The following is an 11,763-nucleotide window of genomic DNA, read 5'->3' on the forward strand; positions in this document are numbered from 1 at the left end:
AGTGTTTAATCTACTACCTCCATTTTTAATTCTGTGCAACGATTTGACATAAAGTATAGAAGAAAAATGTCTAATCGTTGCAAATAACAGAAAACGGAGGTAGTACTTAATTCCAGGAGTGGTTTGAGTGAGATTAAGAGTTAACTAAAATATTCAGGAGTGTTTATTTTAGTAACCATATCCGAAATTCGTTGTGTTTGTTCGAAATTCTTGAGTGTTCAACTATGCTAGTTATGCATTCATATCAAGTGGTATCAGATTTTCCAGGAGGGTGAAGATAGAAGGGATTCTACTCTCTCATGATCCAAGTAAGTTGATACTTTTATTCTCTAAAGTTTCAATCTTTTAGTGGTGTTAGGGTTTATTATGCTTCTTGTGTGGCGTGTGGTTGTTATTGTTGTTAGTACTTAGTTGTTATGGAACGTGAGTTATAGAAGATCACAAAAGCTCTTGCTGATTTGACTAAGCAACAATTTGATTTTCAAATTAAGTATAATGCAGATTCTAGTAATGTTAGTAGGCTTGAAACTAGAATGGATGCTATAGCTTCTATAATCACAAAGAAGTTAGATAAAAATAGCATTGGTTACATAGGGAATTCAGACGATGAGGATGTGGCGGAATTAGGGTTGTGAAATCTAATTTCAATGATGATAGAGGGTTAAAATTAGAGGATTTCACAGGTGATACTATTCCAGAAGATTTGCTTGAGTGGATTAGGCAATTGGAGAAGGTATGTAACTATAGGGGATTTGATGATCAAAGGAGGTTCAAGATTGCTTCGGTTAGGTTAACCAAGTATGCTGGAATTTGGCTTGAAAACTTAAAAGTTAAGCGTGCTAGAAGACGAAAGGAGAAGCTTAGTAGTTGGACTAATTTTAAAGAGAATCTCAAGGAGAAGTTCTTACCTAATGATTTCGAGCAAAAACAATACATCAAATTGACAGCTTTGTGCCAAGATACGTTCAGTGTGCATGATACACTATGGAGTTTGATAAGTTATGTCTTGTTTGTGACTTGGACGAAAAGGAAGCTCTCAAGATTGCTTGTTACATCAAGGGGTTGAATCGTGCCATTGCAAGGAAAATAGAGGTGTATAACTATCATACTTTTGAGGATGTGTGTAGATTGGCTCTCAAGTTTGAAGCTCATGAGAAAGAAGAAAGGCCGACGGTTCCCTATGCAAAAACAGGTAACTCTTTCAAACCTTCTTCATCTTATCATTCTTATTCACCTTCTAATAAGAATTATGAGGGTCTTAAGAAAGAAAATGCATCTAAAGATGATAAAGGGGTGAAAAACAAAAGGTGTTCGTCCCCAAAGAAAAATTTGAAGAGAATAGGAAGTGTTTCAAGTATCAAGGGAGAGGACATATTGCTAGTAATTGTCTAACCAAGAAAGCTCTTACTATGAGGCAATATATGACCTTGAATGCAGAAGAGGAGCTTTATGAATTCGTGTCATAAGAAGAAGAACATGGTGAGTGTGATGAAGAGGATGCATATGCCGAAGATGATTGAAGACTTATTGGTTGCCTTCCAAGCAAAAAACAAAGGGAGAACTTGTTTCATACTCGTTGCAATGTGGGTGAAAACACTTGTAACATGATCATTGATAGTGGTTCTTGCACTAATGTAGTGGCGGCAGATGTGGTGAAAAAGTCGAGCCTTGTTGTGAGCGATCATCCACACCCTTACAAGCTAAGTTGGCTTGATGATACGGGGTTGAAGGTAAGGAAACAATCACTACTTTCTTTCTCCGTTGGAAGCTATAAAGATGGGATATGGTGTCATGTACTTCCTATGAGTGCTTGTCATGTTTTGCTAGGAAGACCATGGTAATTTGATAGAAAGGTGATCCATGAAGGTGATTCAAACGTGTATTCTATTTTGGTTGGTACAAAGAGAATAAGGCCGCACCCTTTAGCTCCTAGTGACGTGATCCACAAGAAAGAAGAAAGAAGGTCTAGTTTGTTGATTTCAAGCAAGGAGTTCGAGAAAGAGGTGGAAGAAGAGGGCTTGTGCTATGCTTTATTTGTGAGACATGCTATGGTTAGTGAGAAGAAGTCATATGAACCGAAGCTTGATGCACTTATGGAGGAGTTTAGAGATATTTTTCCGGAAGAACTTCAACAAAGGCTGCCACCTTTGAGAGGCATTGAGCATGCCATAGACTTGGTTCCGGGAGCTCCTCTACATAATAAACCAGCTTATAGGTGTGATCCAAGTGCTTCAAAAAAGTTGCAACGCCAAATTGAAGAGTTGATTGAAAGGGGATATGTTAGAGAAAGTACGAGTCTATGTGCGGTTCCAGCTTTGCTTGTACCTAAGAAAGATGGAACATGGAGGATGTGTATTGATAGTAGGGTTGTGAATAACATAGCTGTGAAGTATAGGTTTCCTATGCCTAGATTGGAGGATATGCTTGAGGAACTCAATGGAGCTTTGATTTTTTCGAAAATTGATCTTAGGAGTGGCTATCATCAAATGAGAATTAGAGAAGGGGATGAGTGGAAAACAACCTTCAAGACTAAGCAAGGTCTTTATGAGTGGATGGTGATGCCCTTTGGCTTATGCAACGTCCCAAGTTCTTTCTTGAGACTCATGAATGAGGTACTTCGTTCCTTTTTAAACAACTTTGTTGTTTACTTAGATAATATCCTTGTTTATAGTAAAATGTTGATGATCATTAATGCACTTGAGAAGTTTGTTTGAGAAACTTAGGGAACAAAAATTGTATGGCAAGATGGAAAGTGTGAGTTCCTTGTTTAAGCATTGCATTCCTTGGTTACTAGTGTCAAAGAAGGTGTACATGTTTGATCCTTCAAAAGTTTAAGAAATCTCTTCATGGAAAGCTCCTACTAATGCTCATGAATGTCGAAGCTTCCATGGCTTGGCTTCCTTCTATAGAAGATTCATCCAAAATTTCTCATCTATCATGGCTCCTATCACTGCCTTGTTAAAGAAAGGAGAGTTTGAGTGGTCTATTTTGGCTCAAAAGGCATTTGAAGAAGTGAAAGAGAAGTTATGTAGCGCCCCTATACTAACTTTGTCGGATTTCAACAAGCTTTTTGAAGTAGAGTGTGATGCAAGCAGGGTGGGGATTGGTGCTGTTCTAATCTAAGAGAAGAGGCCAATGTCTTATTTTAGTGAGAAGCTTAATGGTGCTAAGTTAAACTACTCCAACTATGATCGAGAGTTTTATGCTATTGATCGAGCTTTAGACCATTGGTCACACTATTTGAAGCCTAAACCTTTCATTCTCCATTCGGATCATGAGGCACTCAAGCATATTCATGGACAACAAAAACTCAATCATAAGCACGCCAAGTGGGTTAAGTTTCTCCAATCTTTCACTTTCTCATCTAAGTACAAGGAAAGTAAGAACAATGTGGTGGCAGATGCACTTTTAAGGAGATCTTACTTGTTGGCTATGGTGGATGCAAGGGTGTTGGGGTTCAAGCATATTAAAGACTTCTACAAGGATGATGAAGAGTTCAGCTCCATGTTTGCTGCACCTAAGGGGATGTACGTACTTCAAGATGGTTTCCTCTTTAAAGGAAACAAGTTATGTGTCCCAAAGTGTGGAGTTCAAGAGCTCTTGGTTCGTGAAGTTCATAGTGGAGGAGTGCTTGGTTACTTTCGCATACAAAAGACCCTTTACACTTTGAGTGAAATCTTCTATTAGCCTAGCATGATCAAAGATGTTCATCTGGTGGTGAGCAAGTGTGCAACTTGACAACTTTCTAAAAGTACATTCCATAAAGGACTCTATACTCCTTTACCTGTTCCGGATCTTCCATGGGATAGTATGAGCATGGAATTCATTGTAGGTCTGCCTAGGACTCAAAGAGGCAAGGATGCTATCATGGTGGTCTTGGATAGGTTTTCAAAAATGGCTCATTTCATTCCCATGCACAAAACGGATGATGCTTTCCATGTTGCTGATTTATACTTTAAGGAGATCATTAGGCTACATGGAATTCCTAAAAGCATTGTTTCAAATAGGGATTCGAAATTCCTTAGTCACTTTTGGAAATGTTTATGGAAGATGGTGGGAACAAAGCTTCTCTTTAGCACTAGTCATCATCCTCAAACTGATGGCCAAACATAGGTAACAAATCACACCCTTGGTTCCTTATTGCGTGGTCTTGTGAGTAAGACTCAAAAAGATTGGAATGTGAAGCTAGCACATGCAGAGTTTGCTTATAATCGTTCTCATCCATCAACTACATTACATTCTCTATTTGAGGTAGTTCATGGTGTTAATCCCTTTCTCCCCATTGATCTTGTTTCTCTTCCTAAAAGTGAGATTCATGTGGATTCAAAGAAGAGGTTGGAAGCATTTAACAAGACTTGTTCTCAAATAAAAGCTCAAATTGAGAAGATGAACACGCAATACAAGGAGAGAGCTAACAAGCATAGGCGCCAACATAGATTCAAGGAGGGTGACTTAGTATGGATTCATTTGAGGAAGGAAAGATTTCCAAGCAAGAGAAAGAACAAGTTGATGCCTAGGGCTGAAGGATCATTTGAGGTTATTGGAGTCATTGGTGATGGAGCGTACAAGATAGACTTACCTAGTGACTGTGGAGGGATAAGTGCTACTTTCAATGTTAGTGACCTATCTCCATGCTATGATGATGAGAATTTGAGGGCAAATTCTTTCGAAGAAGGGGAGAATGATGTGGATCCAAAGGCATCAAATCAAGTAAAGCCAATTTCACTTCTTATGGAACACATGGGGTTCATTTTGAAGACTTATGATAAGTGCGTTTTGAGGATGTTTTATTCTAGTTTTTTAGAGAGTATTTTTTTAGGGTTCATACTAGAGAGAAAAACACTTGAGTTTTATTGAGATTGGATATTTAGTAATCATAGTTTGTGATTCAGATAACATTGAAGGTACTTTTCATTGAATTCAATTAAAGTTTCAGTTTTTATTTCATTCTCTTCGTGTTTGTTCTTGTTCTTAGTTATTTTAGATCTTCATTCTCTATTCTCAAATTGTTATTTCTATAGTTTAATTATCTCTTAATCATGTTTAGCCTTAGATTAGTCATATATTTTTGTTTAATTGCTTAAATCCATGATTAGTGAGTAGTTTCATATCTAGGGTTAGGGTGAAAGTATGAATTAGGGTTTTAAATGTATGTTGATGTGATTGTGATGTTTAAGAAAGTTTATGCATTGATCTTGGTGTTTTGAACCTTAGGATAGATATTGATCACATTTATACTTTGGTATTTTGATTTCAAATGTTCTTAAATCGAATTTTGAACTCTTTTATCATCCCCAAGAATCAACTTAATTTCTAGCCAAGATATTGGTAGAAATTAAGGGGATCCTTCATTAGGGTTTTCCAACTTATTGAATCTCTTAATCAATTAACTAAAGACCATTCGAGAGAGGATTTAGTTGATTGATTAAGTGATTACTCTGAGGACCATTCGAGAGAGGACTCGAGTATTTTAGAGGGAAACTAAACCTTGCATAATCTCTCTGTTCTCACAATCGCATTAACATCATTTCCTTCTTTCATACTAGTAACCTTAACTCTAGTGTCTTTATTTGATATTTAAACTGTGTTATTTGCTTGTTCTAGTTTTAGTTAGTCTTAATTGTTACCAAACTTTTCAAACCCCCAAATACCTTCAATTAGGTAGTCTAGACTTGATAGACTTTAATAATCCCATTTTCCCTGTGGATCGACCCTTGACTTGCCCTTACTATTTCTTAGTAATTGCTTGTTAGGATTATAAATATTGTTTGGAAAGGTTTTGGTGCCTTAACGACACACTAAAAACCTCTATCAAAATGGCGCCGTTGCCTGGGAAATTGTGCTATTGATTGAAGTTTTCTTAAGTTTGAATTTTTTTTTCTATTTTTTTACTTTTCTTTATTGATTTTTTTATCTTATCTTTATTTTATGTGGCAAGTGTTGTTTATATGAGTTGATTTTGTACATAATTTTTTTAAATTTTTTTAAGAGAATTCAAAAAATGACAAACTTCTTTTTTCCTCAATATGAGGATGAACCATTTTGGAATTATTATCAGAGATTTGAGAACACTCTTCTAACTAAGTATAGACTTGAGATTTGGGAGATGTGTGAGGTGATATATGATGGTTTGAATATGCATACAAGAGAAATTGTGGAGTCTATGTTTAATGGTGAATTTCGATCCCAACACTTTGATGAAGCATGGAGTTTCTTTGGGTGGTTGTCTAGAGATACTTATGAGTGGGACCATGGAAATACCACTTTCTCAAATTTAGAAGAGTTCTCTAGCTGTGAACGCCATGTTTATTCTGAAATTCTTAATTCACTTAAGAAAATATGGCATTGTTAAAGAGATGTGATTCTATGATGGACAACATTGTCGAATCTAGCAAAATATCAATGAAACATTGGGTCAAATTATCAATAATCAAAATCACTCTTGTATGACATAACTAATGAAGATGATGATGGGATATGGATGAGAATCCAGAGTAGAGGAATCATTTGTTGAGAAAGCTTACACTATAAAGTCTAATGATGTTGAAAAAGTAGTTGATGAGACTTTTGTTTCTACTCGTTCTCTTCATATTCCTTTTTCAAGGAAAATCGACTTAGTTCCTTCCTTTCCCATCTTATTCCCTCTCATAAAAGTTTCACCATTGGAAGAGCCTTTGACCTCTTTAAACCTTCACAAGACCCAAATGAAAGTCATCGAGGATAGGACGAGCTTAAAATTTGCAAGGATCATCAAAAGGAGAACTCATTGTTTTCTTCTTTTTATTTGAATTTCAATGTTTGTTCTTCATACTTTCCAGGGTTCTCTTGGAAATTTCATTATTTTCGGCACTCATTACTTGGTAAGCATATAGACGCATTGAAATTTGTACATGCTCTTTTATATACATACCTATTTGATCCATTGTGAAATGTGTGCTAATGCTTATGACAAACTATTGAGATCTTTGTCAAATTATTTAGTGTAAGGTCTAGCTAATTATCCTAAAAGAGCTCTTTTTGCAGGTATTTGAGACCCTTCTCCTTATCTTACTTGGTTAGGATTTTTGCTTGTTTTTGCCTTACCTCATCCCTTACTTTCTCTTTGCTTGTACACTCCGAGGAGGAGTTTGTATTAAGCTTGGGGAGTTAGCATGTGTTCTCTCCATCTCAACATTTTTTTCCTCCTTTTATTTAGGTTCTTTTTAGTGATTTTGCATGTTAGGCTTGCATAAAAAAAACACAAAAATATTTTTTTACTACATTTAGGATAGCTTCATTGCTTGCATGATTTGTGGCTAAAAGTGTTCATAACTTGATTAAAAGACCTTCCCTATATTAGACTTGATGGTTTTGGAAGCCCTTGTGGACTTTAAGTGACTCTTGAGAACGATAACTTTTGGTAGAGTCTTTTGAAATTAGGCGAGTTGGATGAATGGATTGCCTTCCCCTTGTGCGACGAATCCCGAAGGAGGGCCAAGAACCTCGTAAGACTCATTCACAACCCTCACCATTGATCGCCTAACTTGTGACTTGCATTTTAGCTCCCCAAGATTGCATAAGACCGAGCCTTTAGAAGAATGATTTAGGGCGTTTCTTTTTGCTAGAAATAGGAGCTCAAAGCCAAAAGCTTTGATACCGGCATAATTATCCGCTTCTCAACCCATCTGAGCCTTTCTATCCTATTTTTGCTTAACCCTCATAATAAGTCATGGCCAAACTTTCCCCAAAGTGGAGTGCATGTCTAGTTTGTGTTGAGTTGAGTTGTTTTGATATTGAGTCTTGGTTGAAAGTATTAATATGCAAGTATATTGCAAAAGCTAAAAAAATCAAAGAAAGCAAAAGAAATGAAAGAAGAAAGAAACTCTTAGTGTTTCATTTGAATTTCTATTAAAGAAAAGAAAGAGCAATTTGATGAGAAAATGAAAAATTCAAAAAGTGAAAGAGTTCAAAAGGTGAAAGAGCAAAGTGAAATCAAGGTTATGTGTGAGTTTTGAATTGAGATTGGTGTTAGGACTAGCTTGGGGGAGTATTTACCCCTAGTTTGTACTCCACTTACCCTTTTTGCACCACATTCCTAAATATCATCCACACCCTTAACCTAGCCCCGTTACAACCTTAACAAAGTCCCTTTTGACTTCTAGATTGGATTGGTCGATTTAGTAGTGGCGGCGAGATTTTGTGCAAGTCATGATGAGGGTCATCAAAATGTGGTAGAGGCGAGATTATGGTTGAGCATCCCTAGGGAGGAGTCAAACTTGGGACTTGGAAGTGGAGAGAGTGAGAAATCACTCTTGGAAAGCCTCTTTTCAAAAAGACTCGGTTGATCGGGGATTGATCTCTTAGAGTCACTCTTGTGCTTCCTATCATCTTCCCTCTTGTGTTTGGTTGGTCTCCTAAATCTTGTTATGAACTCATTTAGCTTGCATGTCATGTTTGTAACTTGCATTTAGAGCATTAGGTTAGTGTTTTGCATGTTTTCTTTTCTCTTTTTCTCTCTTCTCTTCTTTCTTTCTCATTCTTGGTTTACTTGAGGACAAGAAAATGCTAAGCTTGGGGGAGTTTGATAAGTGGTTTTAAACGTACTTTATGGACTTTTTTAGCTCTTTTGCCTCTTTCTCCCTTTCTTCCTCTTTTTCTCCCTTTCCCCTTCTATTTCATTCATTGATCTATACTTGATCATAGTGATATTTTGCTAGATTTTTAGTCATTTTTGACCGAATTTCTAGTACATTTGCTTTCACCTGTTTTATTTCTTATATAGGTGGAACTACTAAGATGTATATGAGTTATAGAGTTGAAAATGAAGCAATGAAAAAAGCACCTTGAGAAATGGTGTGCTTGCCCATGCCCCATGTCCACTAGCACAAAGGAGCACATAATGCCTTCAAATCTTATATGGGAAACTTCAAATGGACACATATTTCAAACCACAAATTGGATGAAGTTAATTCTAGTAGGAGGTGAAAGCTCGTTTCGATATCTTTCCAACGAATGTTCATAAGCTTGATTTGGATATAAAACGGAGAAGTTATGCTCGTTTTAAGTTGAACTATCCGACCAGATCAGAAGGTTCTGGTGCGCCCGCGCCAGTCGAATCCGCAAAAGAAAAAAAACTCGAGGCTGTTTAAAAACGAGGGTTTTGTTTGATGTTTTGAGGATGTTTTATTCTAGTTTTTTAGAGAGTATTTTTTAGGGTTCATACTAGAGAGAAAAACACTTCAGTTTTATTGAGATTGGAGATTTAGTAATCATAGTTTGTGATTCCGATAACATTGAATGTACTTTTCATTGAATTTAATTGGAAGTTTCAGTTCTTATTTCATTCACTTCGTGTTTGTTCTTGTTCTTAATTACTTTTAGATCTTTATTCTCATATTCTCATAATTGTTATTTATATAGTTTAATTATCTCTTAATCATGTTTAGCCTTAGATTAGTCATAGATTTTGTATTTAACGGCTTAGAATCCATGATTAGTGAGTAGTTTCATATCTAGGGTTAGGGTGAAAGTATGAATTAGCGATTTAAATGTTTTGTTGATATGATTGTGATGTTCTAAAGAAAGTTATGCATTGATCCTAGTGTTTTGAAACCTTAGGATAGATATTGATCATATATATACTTTAGTATTTTGAATTCAAATATTCTTGAATCGAATTTTGAACTCTTTTATCATCCCCAAGAATCAACTTAATTTCTAGGTCAAGATATTGGGTAGAAATTAAGGGGATCCTTTATTAGGGGTTTTTCGAATTTATTGAATCTCTTAATCAATTGACTAAAGACCATTCGAGAGAGGATTTAATTGATTGATTAAGTGATTATTCTTGAGGACCATTCGAGAGAGGACTCGAGTATTTTAGAGGGAAACTAAACCTTGCATAATCAGCTCTGTTACATCACAATCGCATTAACACTCATTGTCCATTCTTGTTTAAACCCGTGTTATTTGCTAGTCCTAGTTTTTAGCTAGTCATAGTTGTTACCAAACCTTTTCAAACCCCAAATACCCTTCAATTAGGTAATTTAGACTTGATAGACTTTAATTAATCCTATTTTTCCTGTGGATTGACCCTTGACTTGCCCTTACTATTTTCTTAGTAATTGGTTGATAGGATTTAGAAATATTGTTTGGAAAGTGATTTTTGGTGCCTTAACGACACACTAGAAACCTCTTATCAACTTACAACAATACATTTAAGTCCGAGAATGTCATTTTAACTTAGTGTCGTTATTAGTTAAAATTTTAGTTAAATTAGTTGAGTTGTTTAGCTTTCAATAAGTCCGAGAATGTCATGTTGATTTCGGATCATTAAGAGTCTTAATGTCATGGTTGTACCTTAACTTACAGGGTTGGTTGGCCGTGTGGTCCTTATTTAATTAAGGAAAGATTTGCCATCTTTCCTTAACCTTTTGTTTCCTTAAGATCTAGCTAGATTCTAGGCTAGAACTAAGGGAGAATACTTTCCTAAAATACTCTATGTTGGCCGAATGACTTGGTTGATTGGAGGGCAAGTTGATTCTTGTCATTATAAATAATCATGTCATGCTAAATTATAAGAGCATGAATGATTTAGACAAAAAACATTGTTATTGATTTTAATTGTGCCTTGCAATTATTTTCGACCACTAATTAATTCTCAGGATTGTTAATTAACTATTGTTTAATCTACTTAATTCCATGAGTGGTTTGAGTGAGATTAAGAGTTAACTAAAATATTCAGGAGTTTGGTTATCATATCCGAAATTATTGTGTTTGTTCGAAATTCTTAAGTGTTCAACTATACTAGTTATGCAATCATATCACATTGTCTCAGATAGGGATTCTAAGTTCCTAAGTCATTTTGGAGGTGCTTGTGGCATATGGTTGGTACTAAGTTGCTCTTTAGTACTAGTCATCATCCTCAAACAGATGGCCAAATCGAGGTCACCAATAGCACTTTGGGGTCTTTATTAAGAGGGTTAGTAAGCAAGACACAAAAGGATTGGGATATCAAGCTAGCTCATGCAGATTTTGCTTATAATAGGACACACTCATCTACCACATCTCATTCTTCATTTGAGGTAGTATATGGTATTAACCCTTTGCTTACTATTTATTTTGTTGCTATGCCTAAGCTTGATGAGCATACGGATGCAAAAGAAGAGGTTGTAAACATTCACTAAGACTTGTGAGCAAGTGAAGGCTAGGATTAAGAAGATGAACATCCAATACAAGAAAAGAGCTAACAAAGGGCTCAAGCAACATAGATTCAAAGTTGGTGATCTTGCATGGATACATTTTAGGAAGGAAAGGTTCCCTAGCAAAAGGAAGAACAAGCTAATGACTCGAGCAGATGGTCCATTTGAGGTGAATAAAGTCATTGGGTATAGTGCTTACAAGATAGACTTACCAGATGAGTTTGAGAATGTAAGTGCTACCTTCGATGTAGGTGATTTGTCTCTTTACTATGATGATGAGAATTTGACGGCAAGTTCTTTTGTGGAGGGGGAGAATGATGCGGATGCAAAGACACTTGTTCTACATGAGCCTATTGACTTGGTTATGGATACTCTAGGGTCAAACTCAAGGGAAGAAACCAAGTATTGGCATGTGTGGTAACTTGGCTCATGGACGAAAGCGTGGGAATGGATGGCAAGGAGTAAAGAAGAAGTCCTAATTATGTTAGGATCTATCATATATATATATATATATATATATATATATATATATATATATATATATATATATATATATATATATTAGGTTTTATAGTTTAACTAG

Source organism: Beta vulgaris, chromosome 5 (genome assembly GCF_026745355.1).
Source record: "Beta vulgaris subsp. vulgaris cultivar EL10 chromosome 5, EL10.2, whole genome shotgun sequence".
NCBI lineage: Eukaryota > Viridiplantae > Streptophyta > Magnoliopsida > Caryophyllales > Amaranthaceae > Beta > Beta vulgaris.